The following is a 19076-nucleotide window of genomic DNA, read 5'->3' as shown; positions in this document are numbered from 1 at the left end:
TTACCTTGTTTTCCCAAACAATTCTTGTTGAGGTCACCTGCTATAATAATATGTTCTATGTTTGGATCTTTAGCAATGCGATTGAGTCAATTTTCTATATCTTCAAAGAATTGCTTGTCTTTGATTGCTAAATGGTTCCAGTACAAGTTTAGGCAAGCAACATGCTTAGGAGTAGAGATGACTCTGACTAATTGTATATAACTGCTTGGGGCCGCCCAAGCTATTAAACTCAGGTTTTTATAATTTTTCACTGCTGACATAAGGCCAGCCATCAGTCTTCCTTTAAGCACATTGGTCGCCGGATTTAACAGTACTTGATGATTGTCCCAAACTGGAGGAGTAGTGAGCCATACTTCCTGAAGAAAAATTATATCAAATTTTGCTAGCCAACTCATCAAAGATTCTGCTAGGTGCTTATTACCATGTGTATTCCATGAACCCAAATTGAGAAGTTGCTGTGATCTGGATTCAGATTGTTATTGATGATCTTTTATATGATGCCCATTAGAAAGGATCACAGATCGCATCTCTGTTCATTGTGGAACAGAAAATCATCATTGCTGTAGAAAACCATGGTTTTTCCAAGTTCTGTCCATGAATCTTAGATGGATTTTCGATATCCTCAGATATCATATCATTTGTATTCAGTAGCAAGAAACCCAGTTGATAAAGTTCATGTCTTGCCTGCCATATGGTGTTCCTTACTAAACCTGATGACATTCACAATTTGACTACAGATGTATCATGTGGATGTATAAACTCTACTTGTGCTATATCGGTTGTAGTTACATCTTGCAGACTAGGCGTGTTACTCATAATATTCAGGACAGAAGCTCTGTTAAGATCATATGTCTCATAATTACTTCCATGACACTGAAGCATTAGACTGAAACAAGCTGAATTTTCGGTTGTATACGAATTGTTAGTTACAATTGCTCGAATTACAATTGACCTTTTCACAATTGACTGAATTGTGGAGGTCAATTGTAAAATATGTGCGGGAGGAAACCCCCCGCAACTCCCCACCCAACACAAACCCCCCAAATCCTATATATATGCACTAAGCACTTTATAGACTATCAAATATTTAACTCCGAGTAATATATCCGGGTTGATGCTGCTTTGCATATTTGCACCAGGTTGTTTGTTTACAGTGCAGCTTTGCACCACACTATGCACTTTATTCATCGATGCCAGCAAAAGTCCTTGTTTACTTTATTATGTGAATGGCTAGCAACATTGCTGTTAGTATAAATTTAAAAGCTATCATAGCAAGACACCATTCATATATCACAGCAGTAATTATGGGCAGCATCACACAATGTTTCCATTTGTACAGGTGGCATTTTCTACTTTTATTTTCATGAGTAGCAACGACGGACAGCACAATATGGTGTTCCATTGCCTATACACTTTCGGTAACAATTAGGGACATGTCATTATGTTGACATCTATGGCATGCCCTGATAGTCAAAGTTTGCAAAACGCACAGCAGTCATTAATTTTGGGAAATGTTTTGCACTAAGCATTAACTTTTCTGGTAACCAAATCGGCTACACAAGCTTTCTATTTGCCGTGTGTAAATGTAAACTGTTATAATGACAAGCAGTGTGATTACAATATTATTTACATAATTCTTTTTGACTAGCTGTTAGCTATTATGCAGTCGTTTGCATGTGTAAAGATGTCTGCCATTGTGGAACTGTACAAGCATTGAGCTTTCAACTGAGACATTCTATCTGGATTGAAGGGGATAGAGACTAAGGAGCCTTTTAATAGTCACCTTGTCTATGTTTGCACTTTCAACGTGACCAAGCGGTCTGTGCACCATGAAACGCGTCGTTTTATCTTCTTTTTTTTGCCATGCAGACTTAAAAAATAAAGGATTGTCAGTCTGGACGAACTTTGGAGTTTCTGTCTCTTTGTAGAGAGTCAACTTGGCTTTCTCTACTGTTCTTGGGAGTTCATCCCGGCAACTTTCTCCCGGTTCCATCATGGATCTGGGAATTGGTTCTTTTTGAATATATATATGTATATATATATATTCAGTGAAAAAACTTTGTTAAAGGGACGTTATGGTTCCAAGTAAAACCGAAAACCGTAAGCTAAGCAACCATAACTCGCGCCCCCACCGTGCACTGCTAAGACTAACACCCAGGACATCAAAAATGACACCACAAATGTCATTGATGACATCACTGATGACATCACATGTGCATTTACCTTTCATGAAAAGTCTGTACAAGGGATTCTTATTGTAATGTTAATAAAAAAGTGTCAAGGATTATTGGAATAAATATCATGAGGTACGTAGTGCATTAATACATTAATCCAAATGGCATTGTATTATGAAGTTTATTTCCAATATACTAAGGTACACATATAGTAAAATAGGCATAGTGTGCAGCAGACATGATGGATATGCAATATTAATAACCTTGCCATGTTAAATACTAAAATTATAAATGCTTTCTTATTAGAGTCTTGCATACTGTGAAACATTTAATACATACCCAATCAAACCCACTTACTACATTATTGCATTACTGCACACAAAACACAGACAACAACACATACAAATAGAGCATATACAGGGAAAGTGAAGTAAACAAAAAACAGCAGTATTACCCGTCAATCTTCATAACCTAACTGATTATCTTCATGCACAGAAAATTATTGCTCTGCTTCAATGCTACTACTTCCCTATGTATAACTATCACATATTGTGACTAGGCCCTAAGGAAAGTAGTGTAAGTGCAATGTGTACAAATATGAGCATGTCCAGGGAAAGTACAGTAATAAAAAACAACAGAACTATAAAACAGTGTTGATAACCTTACTAATCATCTTCATACATAGAAAGCATTGCTGTCTTTCAAGTCTGTGTTTTCCCCTTTGTATATGTTAATTATGCTTTGAGTGGAGCCTAAGTGAATTACTGTAAGAACATATTTGAAGTATAAGTCTACAAATATAGTACTTTGTACTATAGTATAGTGATTTTTTAGTTCCAGACTGTTACTGGCCTAGATATATCAGTAAAGAAAAAAAGAGTGAGCCAGACATGTAATGTCATCAGTGATGTCATCAATGACATTTCTGATGTCATCTTTGATGTCCTGAGTGTTAGTCTTAGCAGTGCACGGTGGGGGCGTGAGTTATGGTTGCTTAGCTTACTATAACTGGCGAATTTCAGGGGTTTTTCGGTTTTACTTGGAACCATAATGTCCCTTTAACAAAGTTTTTTCACTGAATTTCATAGGTTTTTAGTAGCGCAACTTAACCATAACGTCTCTTTAACAAAGTTTTTTCATTGAATTTCATAGGTTTTTACCAGTGCATGCTATTTTCTACAACTTACTAATATCATACTTACCCAATATAGCAATATTTGTGTCCAATTTCCTAAGTTTCACCTTAAAACTCTGCCATTTCCCACCATCTGGAATAATTTTTTAACACTTCTATGCACTTCTTGCAACTATTTCAACTAGTTCTGCATCCGTAGAAATCTACGAACATCTGATTTCATAACGGACCTTCCGGACAGTGCCACATGACGATACGCTGGCACGTGGCATGATGACGTGTCTGAGAACCCGTCTGCACCTCACGATAAGATCTCTGCTTGGTGGACAGTTTGGAACTGCATTTTCTACTGATCTAGGAACATTGAATATCGGCCCAGAAGCCCAAGTTATCAGCCCAAGCGAAGCGAGGGTGGATAACGAGGTCTTTGGACCATTATCCTCCCATTCCAGTCCGTGAAATGTGGGATGAAGGCCATTAGCACCCTAGGTTCCCAAAGCGGCAGCTCGCGGTGCTAAAAAATCCTTTTCCAGGATGCCCACCATGGAAAGGGAAGGTGAGGGTTCCATACAGGGCTCCTCTTCGCTTTCCATAGCAGCCTGCAGAAGGCAAAAAGAGAACCCTATGACCATATTACCATGAGCACATTTTTCTTCCCTTTCAAATCTATCCTAATTTCAAATAACTTTACCACAAAGCCAGTCCCAGGTGGCCATGGCCACTTTAATCCTATGTTTTGTCCCTTGTGGTCATGGCCAGTATCCAGATTGTCCAGATCATGACCTTATTCCATGACCCATACAATCTGGCCACTGCCCATGGCCACAGGCTACCCCTCAGTCACTAAAGGTATACCGCTATTTTTTGTAGCTACATTATGAAACTTGTCAAATAATAAAACACTGGCACATTCGCAACACCATGCTTATAGGTCCTTGCCAATGCTCCTTACACAAGTTTTCTGGAAATCCACTCATGTTTTATTTTTTCAAAAGTGTCAAATGTATGCACATACAATCGTAATATAACCTAGCCCCCACTTGACAAAATCCATTCAGACTTTATGAAAACATCTAAATCTAGATTTATAATCTGTTTGCAAACCTTTGTGTAGATTTGTCAAATGGCACCACATTTATAAGCCTTTACAATTTTTTGGGACCCCCACTCTAATGTTGCTCCCTCTCGACAGAATCCCACCAAACTTCGCAAAAATATGTAATCTTGATGTATTAGCAGTTTTCCTAATGAAGTGTAGATTTGTCAAATGGCACCTCATTTATAAGCCTTTACATTATTTTGGGACCCCCCCTCTAATTGTGCCCCCTCTTCACAAAATCCTACCAAACTTTGGAAAAACATTCATATCTAAATGTATTATCAGTTTCCCAAATTAAGTGAGGATTCATCAAATGGCACCTCATTTATAAACATTTACATTATTTTGGGATCCCCTCTCTAATTTTGCCCCCTCATGACAGAATCCCACTAAACTTTGCATACTCACTCGGAATCAGCCCAGGAATATACATGCAAAATCTCATGCAGTTCAATTTAGTGGCGCCAAAGTTATAAACCATCCAAGAACTGCATTTCACCAACACTGTAATGCTAAGGTGTTCGCAAACTGTCACAGAACTGTTCACGAACATCAGGACTGTTCACAGACTTTCGCGGCAAAAAATACCTTCTTTTTTTGCTTCTTGCATCCATATCCCATCCCATCCTCATCACCCCTCACCGCCCCAGAGATTATTTGATAAATTTGACAAGTGGAATGCTGTGTTTTTTCATATGTTTTTACCGCGATGTCCGCGGACATGACAGAAGACGATCAGCCAATCAGGACACTGTCCGTGGACCGAACAGGGAAGTGTGTCCGCGGACCGGACATAGATATCACTAATTTTTTGTGACCAACTTTTTGTTCATTTTTTTAAAAAATTACTGGATGGATTATCACCAAATTTACTAAAGCACGCTTTCGGGACCAATCCGCTGCTCCTGCCGCAAATTTTCTGAAAATCCGTCCAGCGGTTTGGGCTGTAGGCATGAGCAATGATTTTCCCCATTCAGTGTATGGGAAAAAAAGACATTTTGGGACCCCCCCTATAACTTTCCCCCCCCCGGAGCAAACCTCACCAAACTTTGTAAAAAAATTCAAAGTGGGCCATATACTTTTTTGCAAAGTTTGGTGAGGATTTTCCCAGGGAGAGCGAAGTTATACGCTGGCCAAAAATGCTCTTCCTGTGGAAACAACAACTTAACCATAACTACACAGCCACTACTGTGGCTGTTTAATTGTCAAACTGATATATATATATTTGGCCGATTCTGAAAACGTCAATTGTAACCCTTTAAAATCAGTCAATTGTTCATGCGAACAATTGTAAATGAACAATTCGGCTAATGCCGGATTTTCATTTCTAATTCGTGGTAATTTCATTTTGCTATTATTTGACTGCTTTACATAAGGTAATTTCTTGTCAGATGTAAACACTGTATTTTTAGACATTGTTTATCAGTGTTCTGTTGGAAAGACACATGATTGTCATTATTTGCATTTAGTCGAGACATATATGAGTCTTCTTGTGTCTGTGTCTGTCCCATAGCAGGCTTTGGGGGACAAGACATAAAAATATTAAGGGATTTAAAGATTCTGAAGATCTTATTTCAGATAATTTGACCTCTTTAAAAAATTTGACGAGGATTTTGGAGGTTTCTTTTATGCAAGGATGTTTTCCACTCTGTGTATTTCTATCAATTTCCGACGACAGAGTTTTCTGTTGAGTCATGATTGATGCTTCTATCAATGATAAGACTTGTCGCTTAGTTTCCAGTATTTCTTTTAAAAGAAAATGTTGGTCAGTTAGACGAGAGTCTAAACTTTCATAATTTTCAGCCAGAGAGAAGAGCACTGTGTTCACAGCTTGCAATGTTATTTCTTGAAACAACATTGCATTTGGAGACGGTATTTCTTGAGGGAACATCAAAGAAGGTTTGAATTGCCTCATTGTAGGCTGGGTTTAAGATATTGATAGAATGAGTAAACATGACAGGCGATTGTGACAAATGTTCATAATCTTGAGTATTGTTTAGTTTTTTTGTGGGAGTTGGAGGTGGTTGAAGACTCTGTGATTTTATCGGAGTTAAAGTACATAATTCTACTACCTTATTCATGTTAGATGTAGGAGGCTGATCATCCGGTGTTATGAGATCCGTTTGAGCATCGCTATGGGTTGCGTGAATTTGAACTTGAGGTTCAGTTCTGTTTGCAGTTGGAAGTGCAAAATCTCTTAAAAGATTTGTTTCTGAGAATGCTGCTAATAACGAATCAGAAGGAGTACATAAATCAATCTGAGGAGTTTCTATCGCTCCTATAGATGGCTGGATTGCACATGATGGAGCCACAAGAATGATTTTTGTGGGATCAATCACGTTTGTTGTTTTTGCCAGAGTTATATCTGGATAGAACTTACGTATGTCTGTTAAGCAGGATGTCGATTTTGCATGCACCGCTAGTTTGTTCGAATGCGCTCGATTCAAGGAGTGACTCAAGCGTTTTGGTGTTTCGTTATCTGCTACTTGGCTCAGAGACGGCATTCCAGACGTAAGAGTATATAATTTTACCATTCAATCTATGGTTAACAACCTTATATAAAAGTATTAATGACAACGAAATATCACATGCAACATACAATATTTACAACCAATTGATCAAAATCCTTCCTTTGAACAAGAGGGCGTAAGAAGGACTGTGAACTTGCCTCCACCTCCACACCCTCCAGTCACAACAGCAATAACAGCCCTTAGTCGAAAGCCCTTGCTCGAATCGAATGGGGCAAAAATTAGACAGGTTTTAGTTTGGCTATGTGGTCATCCCAGATTCTTCCCATAATAGTAATGGTGGAAATTCAAAATGGTGGCTTTGGAAAACTGTTACTCTGCTCTTTCGTATGTTATTTGTGTAATGTCCCAGGCTCTTCACCACCATGGCCCAGGGCTACTCACCTGGAAACTACACCCTCACTGGCGGCTGCAGCATGCTGGGTTTGACCGGTGGGAAGGAGGTGGTGTCAGGCACAGAGATCCTGCGTAGATGCTGTGTATGGGCGTGGCCATTGCAGTACACACTGCGCTTGTGCGGAGGCCCAGACACAAACTCCTTTCGCTGGCGCCATACTCATGGCGTCCTGCATTGCCAGGCAATGACACCGGCTGCGAGGATCGCATTGTGGCAACAGCAGGCTATTGCTGCTGCTGCAACACCACCCAGCTCTCCATGACACGGGTGCATCTCAATACGCTCTGTATGTTTGCTTCTCTGGGCAAATGCCTAGTTCCCATTTCCTGCATTCCCTGGCTGCCTCTTGCTGATTGCCTTGCCTTTTTACAACCTGGGTTGTTTCTCCCCTGTTCTCTCTCTTTCTACTTGGGGACTATCTGAACTGGCCTCCTGCCTCCTGCCTTGCCTTGGTTCTTACTTCCCTTGGTCTCCTTTCTACTGCATCCTGCCATTCCCTCCCTGCCTTGTTACCCAGCTCTTCTGGCGGTCATTTTCCACTTACTGGGCTGCCTTTTTGGTGTCACCCAACATCTGTTGCGCCAGCGTTACAAGCTTTCCCAGCCAGTGCCCTGCGCTGTCTTCACGCCATGTAAATCTGGGAACAGCAGTCTTGTGGCTTGGGCAGTTGGCCTCTGGGTGCCTGTTCTGTCTTTCCAAGTCCAGGGGGAAGCTCGGGGGTCAGGCTCCATGTCAAATTGACCACAGCAATACTGGAGGACAAAAGAAGACCCAGAAATGAAACACCTTCGCAACAGACCTGGATCAACCGTAACCAGGTACTTGACAATTTGCATTTGCAGAACCTATACATTGAAGATGCTTGACCGGACCATGAAATTGCACCCATATTTAAACTTGTTGACCTATGCAATTTGTACAGCATGAGGATGAAACAACTTGGTAGTGGTCTTTCAGGACGCACACATTCAGCAAAACTGAAAAACAGGATTCTTACTTTCCTGACATGGAAGAACATAAGCAAGATGTCATGTAATGATTATATTTAATAAATATAGTGAATCTGCACTGAGCAAAACATGTGAGTATGATGCAGATAGTCACGCTGTTCATCTTGCTAAAGCAGGAAATATAGTGAAAAGAGACATTTTTAAAATGAAAAATCACTTCAACAGATCTTTTGGAAACAAATATCAGGAAGGCTCTGTGCCAGCATCTCTATTAGCACCGGTTGCTATGGTTATGAATGGCCCAAACATTAAAGCACAGTCAAGTACTTCAACAATGGCACAACCAATCCTCTCTGTTGCACAGTTACTAATGTACAACAGTTTGGTGAGATGTCGGAAATATGAGTCTGAAAGAGCCTTCAGGTAAAACCGAGAATGGGAAACTCCTTTGCCTATCTACTTAGGTATTTTAATCCATACAATAACTCATAAGTGTGAACTTGTTGAAACCATGCACAACCTCGGGTTAAGCATAAGATACAACCGTGTGCTACACATCTCATCTGAATTTGGAAATTAACTATGTCATCACTATCACATGGAAAATACTGTAACTCCTCTATAATTAAAAGGAGGGCACTTTACAACTAGTGTAGTCGACAATACAGACGACAATCCAAGCTCTATCACAGCTCATGACTCTTTCTCTGGTACAGGACTATCAATATTTCAACATCCAGATGGTAATTTAAGGTGGACTGATCAGATTATAACTACAAAGCCTAGTACCGAGAACATGGCTAAACATCTTCCTGAGTGCTACCAGCATGCCCTCTGTTCCTCTTATGGGAACTGATTGTCCTCTGCCAACAGTAGAAGAGAAGTTAGTTGACTACCAAGTTATTCTGCAAGCTGTGATGAAAGAATACACCTTGCTGAAGCATGGAACACAGATTCTGGCAAGTGACAACTTACAAGGGGATGAAGTAATCACATGGGCAGCATACCACACAAGTCAACAAGAAGAAACTTCAAAAGATTGTGATTTAACACTTTCATCCCTGCTTCCTCTATTTCCAGACCATACTATGTCAGTGGCCATGATTCACCATTCAATCAATATGATATGGCATTTATCACATGCAAGTGTTTCTAGGCGTGACAAGACAAGGAGGGGGAAACAGAGAGAGGACAAAACAACAATCTCACGAGGCCTTGTGTCATTCAGATTGTGCAAGTGTAGGGAAATGGAAGGGAATAAGTGCTGAGGGGGGGTGGGTAGAAGTGCAGGTTACTCAAAAAGTGCAGCCAGCGGGTGGCTCAGTGCATGTAACTCCAAAAGTGCAGCCAGCAGGTGGCTCATAAGTACAGATAGAAGGGACTTTAGGATTGCAGATACAGACCACACATGCTAGGGGAGCCAGGAGGCAGTGCGAAGTGCAACTGGACATGCAGGAGCTTGGGCCCAAGTTCAGAGGGTAGCCAGGTGACCACTGTGTAGAGCAGTCAGGACATCAGCAGGAGAGAGGAAGAGAGAAAACAGAAGCAAAGAGGAAGGTCTTGAGTTGCTTCTGGAACAGAAGTAGATCTGCTCAAGTTTGAATGAGGCAGGGAGGTCCCAGCCGAAGATAGAGATCTGCCCCCAACTCTCTGTTTGAAAAAACAACTGACCCCCAGAGACTTGGAGGTGGAAGAGCAGAGAGTTTGAGAAAGGAGATTTTTAGGAAGAGAAAGTTGGAGGTAGTACAATCCCAGGCCCCAGAAAGCCTTGTGGACCATGCAGATGGTCTTGAACTTGATCCTTGCCGCCACTGGGAGCTAATGAGGAGATTTCAGAGCTGGAGAGATAAAATCCCTGGGCTTGAGGCCAAGGACAAGTCTTGCAGTCCTGTTCTGGATAAGTTGGAGAGGTTGTAGAGTAGAGGCAGGATGATATAGAAAGAGGCTGTTACAGTAGTCCAGTCTAGAAAGGACCAGAGCTCTGGAGACAGTGAGATTTTGGGGGAATATGAGGAAAGGAAGAATACCTCTGAGGAGGTGCAGCTGATAGTTTGAGTTCGTAGAGATGTAGGAGCTGTGAAGAGAGAAGGAGAGGGTTGAGTTGAAGATGAGCCCAAGGTTCTTAGCCTCACAGGTAGGAGCTGGAACATGGCCCAGAGTGGGCGAACAGTGAGAGTGAGGAAAGGCGGGAGCTGGTGTTCCGATGATGAGGATCTCTGTCTTACAGCATTAAGGCAGAGATTATTGGCGGCACACCATTCCTGAATTGCAGCCAAACAATCTACAATGAGAGAAGGAGAAGGGACGGCCAAGGGGATCCTGAATGAGAGCTGGTTGTCATCTGCATAATACTGAAAGTTGGAGCAGAAGGCAGCGGTGCAGTGGGAAAGAGGTGCCAGGTATTGGTTGAAATACCAGGGCAAAAGGTTAGACACCTGGGGAAGACCACAAGTAGAGAGAGAGATAGAAGAGAGGAAAGACCCCAGTTGGACCTGAGAGGGTCCGTCAGTGAGAAAGGAGGTCAGCCAGGCCAGGGCCTGATCAGTGATACCAAGGTTATCACAGGGGCGTTTGATCAGGATGGCATGGTTGACTGTATCAAAAGCAGAAGAAAGATAGAGGAGAATCAGGACAGAAGGAAGTCTAGAATCAGGATTAGAGAACAGGTCTTCATGGGTGTTCAGGAGAGCAGTTTCCATGCTTCTGGCAGCTCTGAAGCCAGACTGATGTTCGTGGAGACAACCCACAGATTCTGTGTGCAGACTAAGCTGGGAGATGGCCAACGTTTCCAAGAGTTTGCCCAAGAAAGGAGTGATGGAGATTGGGCAATAGTTAGCCAGAGTGTGACAATTTACACAGTACAGGGACTGACCTGTGCTTAGCTGGAGGATTATGGCAGGCAACAAATGAAAAGTGCAGGTCAGAGCCCAGAACATCCTCCCCCGAGCTCTGGTAGTTGACAGGGCTCGGGAGGAGATCCAGGGGCAAAGCCCAAAGGGAGGAAACCCTGATAGGGAAAAACCTTTCCTTAATCGTTTGTATAAAAGGTAATGTAGTCCGATGGTCACAGAGGAGAGAATTTCAATGCCCAAGTCAAAGGAAAAGGAGTTAGAGGAATAATTCTGGGCTGAATGTAGTATCCGAGAGACAGCAGTTTCTGAAGAGGCAGAATTCCTCCAGAGGCAGGAAGAAAGGTGAACCAGAGAGGAGGTGAGAAGGTGAGGGGGAGAGAGAGAGCAAGTAGGAGAAACGGAGGGAAATTGAGAGAAACTAGGAGACAAGTGGAATTAATGAGAGTTAGAAATCAGTTAAAAACAAGGAATACAGCATCAGTGCTTTGTGGAAAACAAATTGACGCAGAGCACTCACCTAAACACTGAGCCTATATGCTGCTCAAGGCGTTAGTGTTGTATCCTCTGCAACAGAGTGCTCCAGAATGCCATCTTTGGGGAAGACTACAATTGTAGAAGCAAAAAGAGAATGTCGAGGTTGATTACCTCAAAAGGAAATGCACCACAGGCTTACAAAGATACACACATCTTTATTCTACAACTGAACAGTTTTCAAAGGAACAAAGTATCAGATAGCTATCTGGCCCTCAGTACATCACAGCGAATACCAGCCCTTTCGGTGTGAGAAGTGAGTCGGGCTGTACATCAGAACATTCACTCTTTTATACAATTTGTAACATGTTGTCCAGCCTATTTACAGGTTAATCATTCTTAGGGCTAGGAGTTTGTGCCGCGTTCACTTCAAATTATTCATCTATGTGCATATGGATTATTCCCAGTGTATGCACAAATAAGTCACAATGGCAACAGTGTATCTTCGGATTTAACATTAAGCCTTCGCACATGTTTCATACAATGTAGTTCAACAAGTGTTCACATTCAGTATTTAAACAACATTGTGCTTAATATATGCTCGCGGATCAGTTTCGTTGGCACAGGTAATCCTTAATCTACAGGTCAACGAAGGACAAGGTCTCCTTACATGACCCTAGCATTTGGCCTGCGGGCAGTTTTGGCATTAACTTCATGTAGAGGTCAAGACGGCCAAGTTACAAACAGAAGAACACTGTCCACTATTTTAGAACACAGGGTGACTTTGGAGTAAGAATCAAAATGGGGGATGAACCAAAAATGGCAGCTAAATCGATCTAAGGTCAGAACCTTGCAACACAGATTTGTTCGTAGGGCGACTGGGCTTAGGCCAATATATACAATAAAGGAGGCATGATGTGATATCCTGTTAACACAATGTTACTCATGTTCCTGTGTAGCGCACCCATTTCCCGCCATCTTGAAGTAAAAAAAAAGCCTGTGCAGGTGTCTTCGCTGCCACTGTTGCCAGAGAGACCAGGAAGTTGCTGGGTGACTGACACGGAAAGGAAGGATTGGCAGAGGGCTTTATTAGGAGAGGGTGCCCAAAGGAGTGCTTAAGGGGGAGGGGAAGGTTTCAGTGCCAAAGAAGTGATTGCCGAAATCTGCCAATGCTGGTGCAAGGGTGTCAATATGGTCCTTGATGAACAGAGGGGAGCCTGTTTTGACAAGACTTTCATAGATCAAACTTGTCTAGAAACATTGTCTCGGGTGAAAAAGGGAAATGATGAGAAGGGAGGAGGAGAGAAGGCCACAAGCGGGCCAGGAGTGGATGAGGAGGAGGAAGAGGAAGAGAGGGTGGACAGGATGTACTGAGTTTTAGTAATTAAATGAGAAGCCAAGGCCATGCAGAGGGCCTGGGAGGGAACAGGAGAGGAAGGGACTGCAGCAGGATTGGGCAGCACCTTGCCGATCTTGAACAGTTCAGACAAGTTACTAGATGTCACAGAGATGCAGGCTTGGATGTGGAAATTGCGGAGACAGTAGTTATAGGACTTAATCCTGGACAGATTCCAATCATTACACTTGACGAGCCACTCTACGCATTGACAACACAAATTGAGTGTACTTGGCCAACAACTTGTGGCGAAGATCTATTCATTGTAATATTTGGTGAGCTGCCTATTGAGATGGCAGTTCTCATGGTTTTTGGGAATCTCTTGGATGAAATTTGGTGGACTGGAGCACTTGTTTGGGCTGATATTAGCACAGCTGGAAAATCTGATTAATTTATAAAAGGTTCCCATGTGACTTTTACCCATAGGACTCTTCAAATCACAGCCAGTAGTCTCTATTCACGTCTGCAGCAGGCCTACAATGACTACAGCCACAACATAGAGGATAGCAGTCAAGTTAAGTCGCTTGAAGACTGTATAAAGAAAGAAGTGACGTATGTACACAATTTAGATGCTGGTACATTATTCTAAAACTAGAACGCTGTTTGATGACTTTTGTAAGAGTGATACGAGAAGCAGAGTTTCAGCTCTGTTTGGAAGTGCCATTCAAGATAGTTCCCTCGTTATTTTCCATGGATATTACTTACTATGCACAATGGATTCATGTCCACTTACATGATACGGTTTCACTTAAAAAGCATCACTCTAGCACTTATGCCAAATTCACGAAGGGACACATTATCACAAAAAAGTCAGAGCGTGAGTTCTCTGCTATTGCTATTGATCAGGCCCATGAGTAACCTAATGCATCAGTCAAAGGGGATGGAATGGGCTGCCAGCCAGACAGAAAACCCAACAGCTCTGCATCGTTGGATGGTCTCTGTTCCTGAGATGGCCCTCTTAGTTGAAACATTTAATTTCACCAAGACAAAGAGATGGGAAAAAGATGAGCATCACCACAAGATCAACAGGTATTCACAGAGAGCTTTTGCAAAATATATCAAGTCTCTTACCGCTACAATACAAGATATGGGAAACCCATTTAGTGATCTAATGGTACTCGACAACAGAAATATAGAACATCCAGCAGTTGCAGACACATTGCTAAATATAAAGAAAATTGGAGTTGACCAGTATGAGTTATATGTCAGCGACAGGATTATTTATCAAACTAAACGTATCCCAGATTCTATTAAGTGGAGTAACTTCCACCTGTTGAGCCGTTCTCCAGTTCATGAAAAGTCTAGTAGACAAGTGCAACTGACATCACTGAAGAATGACTGCTCACTATTTTCTAGACTTTACATTGCATCACAAATATGTAATGGAGATCTGGATGATTTCTTTAGACACACAAACCAAGCCTATCCTTCAGCACTGTCAATGTTGGGGAGTCCAAGAACCAGAACAAAGTCTGATTCATTGATTTGCCTGGAAGAAACACTACTTCCAGACCAAGAGTCCAAATGAATATTCTTGACGGCGTCACAAAAGTCAACATGCTGCAATCAGGATTTGCTAACACATTAGATAATTATGCCCCTGCTGTGTTCATACCCTACAACAAATCTCAGCTTCAGTATGTTACAAGGCTAGATATCATCTGGGATGTGTCCAGGCCTGGCAGCTTGAAGAGTGGTCACATGCAGTAAAAGGTGAAAATGTGTTAGGAAATGTGTTGAACCAAGAAATGCATGTCCTAAATATTGGCAGTATTTTCTCCAGGTTGATGCAAATAAGACTGACTTGTTCTCTTTCTTGGTAAAAACCTTAACAGCTATTGACATGAACAAGCAAGAAATTACCACAAATAGTACCACTGTTCTTTCTATAAATCATCAAGGTATATTGGGACTGGCTCCATGCTCAAACATAGTAGCAGACACGTCCGTCCTACTCCAATTATGTGATGCTGTTGACACTGACGTAGTTCTCGCCATTACATCTGCAAACATCTGAACATTGAGGAACTATGGGTTGCATTTGAAGTTAGGAACAGTTTCCGGCTCTTTGCAACTCATGTGTTAGCGAGAGCTTTGGGTCCTGATGATTGTACTGGTGTGCCAAAGTTTCACACCATAACTGGGTGCGACACTGTGTCTTCTTTTTTGGAAGAAGTGGCGATATGACTACATGGGACACATGGAATGCATACAGAGGTGTCACCTCGCCTTTTTGTGGATTGGATGACAGGCCTAGTCAGCAGGAAGTAGAAGAAATGCTGAAGCCATTGGAGAGATTTGTAGCTTTGCTATCTGACCGTAATATCACTGACAAACATGTTAATGAGGCAAGAAAACACATATTTACTCAGAAAGGTAGAGCAACTGACAATCTACCTCCCACGCAAGATGCGCTCATTCAACATACAAAAAGATCTGTCTACGAGGCTGGTTACTGCTGAGCCCAAACGATGGTTGCAACATCACAACTTCCATCATCAAGTGATTGGCGGAAGAAAAAAGATGCAGATGGATGAGAAATATCCTGGACAACCATGCCAGAGGGTATGCAAACTCGTACGATGTGTCTGCAAAAAAGGCTGCACACTGCAGTGCAAAGTGTACTGTTCTTTGTACTTGTGGCACTCCTTATAATGACTGAAATAAGGAGGATAAAGACAATATTTCCACAACTACAAAAACAATTCTTTTAATAGAAAATTATATGTTTTTATTTATATCACACATTTCTTCCGAGCCCCAGTCCTCTGTTTATGCCGGCCCCAGGAGGTGACATGTGATCTGCAGTGAGAACCTTTCTCACAGAGATCCTAGTCCTCTTTCTATGCCCGCTCTATGAAGTGATTCACTTTCTCCATCTAGCGTCAGTGGACATGCGCACTTAGAATTAATGATCCTTGGTTTGCAGCTACACTACACGGAACACGAGCAGACCCCTCAGTTCACGATTTCAGGCAGTTCGTTGGAGTACAGACTCCAGATACACATAGTGAGAAGGAGGTAAGCGGTACTGGGCATACGAAAATATTTAATTTAGCCGTGAAATATTGCGAGCAAGACATTCAAGTTTTTTCCACAACTCGGGTACGCACTAGTTGTCTGTGCGAGTGATCTCACACACAAGGGTCACAAGAGGTGGGTCATAAACCCACGAGGGGGAAAGTATCTGACAATACGTGAATTAAGTGAGGAGTGTGGTGCTTATAAAAGACGCTCACAGAGGAGATGAGGCAATCTTCAACAGAAAGTATGTAAAAAGTTACCGGCCAAAACAAGTGGGTCTAATACACGGTTGTCTCTCTTAATTTCTCATATTGTGTTTGAAGAGACACTGGAAGACCACACCGCGCATCCCTTGTACTCAAATAAGAGGGGGTGAGTAGCTCTGACTATTGATATGCGGCCCTTTGTACTGCAACTGTCAGGCACACAGAGTTAAGAGACTGATTGGTGCCCTTTTCATTTCATTGTCTTCTACAGTGACAGCAGATAGGGTATAGTTTGTGGAGAAACCATCTATGTGAATCGTATCAATATTAAGCTCCATCAAGGGAGACGGTCTGCGACCAATGGAAGACACTTGTAAGTGCAGATCATGTTGGCTGCCATATATGTGCATAAGTAAGATAAGGATATTTATATATCCTTTGCTTTATATTTCCAGTTGCATGTAATTGATCTCCATGTCCTGCAGGATTGATTTCCAGCATCAACACTACCACTGACACTATTCTTTGGTTAGAGGTGAGTGTTGATGGGTATCCCCAATAAAGAAAGATACACACTAGTACATTGTGTCTATTGTAAAGGTTGAGGCTAGAATCTAATAGTTTGTTATATGTATTTACCTTTAGAACTATTTCGCAGAAGAGATCACTTTTTTCTGTTCTATGAGGAACCCCGAAGAGTGGTTCCTTGATCCTGAAGAAGGTCGGATTAATAAGAGGATCCAGGGTGGTCCGAGATTGACCGAAACATATGTAGATCTCTAGAGAGAAATTAGAACCTACTCTATGAACATCGGAATGTATATTTAGATACAAAAAACAACAGTTATATAAACAGGACTGTTGTTTATGTTTCTGTGTGATGACAGAGGTCTCACTGTTTTTGTTTTGTTTTGTTTCATTATAAGTATATAGTTGATTTTGTGTATGACTGAATGTATGAAAGAAGAGAAGATGATGTCAAAGAATTTATGTTGTAGAAATATGCTCTGATTTAAGAACTTGAAAACTATGTGATATAGATAAAAATATATATTTTTCTATTACAAGAATTGTTTTTGTAGTTGTGGAAATATTGTCTTTAGCCTCACATATATCTAGGTCCATTGTTTATTTTCTATATACCTTACCTGGAGGACCTATGATATTTACAGGTACCCTTATATGTACCCCTGAAACAAGGAGGGGGCAGTTATCACCAATAATTTGTTTGAGGAATAGTATCAATATTCAGTTAATATTAATTCAATGATGAACAATAACATACACATAAGTAATATAAGAGACTGCATTTGCATTATATAAACATCATTCAATAATTGTTAATGGTTTTGTTTTTCTTCCTTTGACTAAATCAATGAATGCATATATTCTGCTATAAATTATGAACACATCATTATTATTTACTATTATTCTTAATTTATCCTTCTAAATTATACAATAGGTATCACATGACCACAATCAAATGATTGAACAATGAATAGCTACACAAATTAAGACACCTAAAGGACAATTGGTCACCATTTTCTTAATAAAAAGAGCTTTCAACTTTGTTACAGGAATAATCTGAGATGACCTCTTAGCCAAAAATGTTCATTAGTGTCTGTGCTAAAGGTGTGCCAACATTCTTCCAAAATTAATGGTTCTATCGTCAAAGGCACAATTGTTTCAACTATATGTAGTACTATTCTGAATGAAGCATGTGGGACATGTAGAGTGACACCTCATGAAACATTTCTCAGGCTTTCTGCCATCAGTTTCCATGCAATAAATAGTAAACTTTGAGAACAACACCAACATTAAGTCTGTGTTAGAATTTTGAGAAGCATTCCGAACCACCCGAACATTGGTGTTTTTTAGAAAAATCATTTTTTTGCGTTTGCTCAGGCTGGGGGACTTGTGGGACATTGGCCAGCATAGATGGCACAAGAGACCCAATGCCATCACAAGAAGTCATGTCATATGACCTATGATCCAGATGACAGCTCCTAAAATAACATCACATCACATGACACATATGTATCCAGTACTATAGCTGACATAATTCCTTTTTAGATACCAACCAATTTTTAACTAGGGTGCCTCCTTGATATGCCATGCAGGGGGTCATGTTATGACAGGGGTAGAACCAACCAGTAGAACCAAAATAGGCCAGGAGCATTGCTATATATGCCACTACAGGCACATGTGGCTATGTACTGTCAACTTATACAAATGATAGCTGCACATGTCAGCTTTAGTAATCATAGTCCAATTCTTAAAACAGTAAACATAGCTTCTTTTTGGGGATATGTCATGTTATGTCTATTATATCCTTACAGTTTAGATGCATTCAACATATGTAAGTTACAGCATTATATATCCAGTTTCTTCTATCATATGGCAAGTGCTTCATCAAATGTCCAGCAATGCCACCCAATGTCAGTTGATGCCTTCCAGTGCTGACCTCATAGTTCATGTGCAGCGTCAAATGCCCCAGTAATGCGATCCAGTTCTTTTTATGCATGGTATACGGTACCACAGGTGTAGCCTGGCGTATAAGTGATACTACTATGTGCCAAGCTCATCCTCACAGGATCCATAAACACCACATAGTTCCTTATATATGCATCTTATGTTCATCAGGGTAATGTGCAGCCTCAAAGGCCCCATAAATTACAATGAATACCACGTGCAAACGGTATGTCAGTATGTTTAACGTGCAGCCTCATGCCCAGTTTCTGCCATCTTGAGCCAAGTGCAGCTTTAAATACAAATGAAATGCTGCCTGGTACTCATTTGCACATAACCTTTACCATCAGGAGACTACAGCCTGTGTCCCTCACA

Source organism: Ambystoma mexicanum, chromosome 5q (assembly GCF_040938575.1).
Source record: "Ambystoma mexicanum isolate Mex_15411 chromosome 5q, UKY_AmexF1_1, whole genome shotgun sequence".
NCBI classification, from domain to species: domain Eukaryota; kingdom Metazoa; phylum Chordata; class Amphibia; order Caudata; family Ambystomatidae; genus Ambystoma; species Ambystoma mexicanum.
This window is presented reverse-complemented; position numbering follows the sequence as displayed.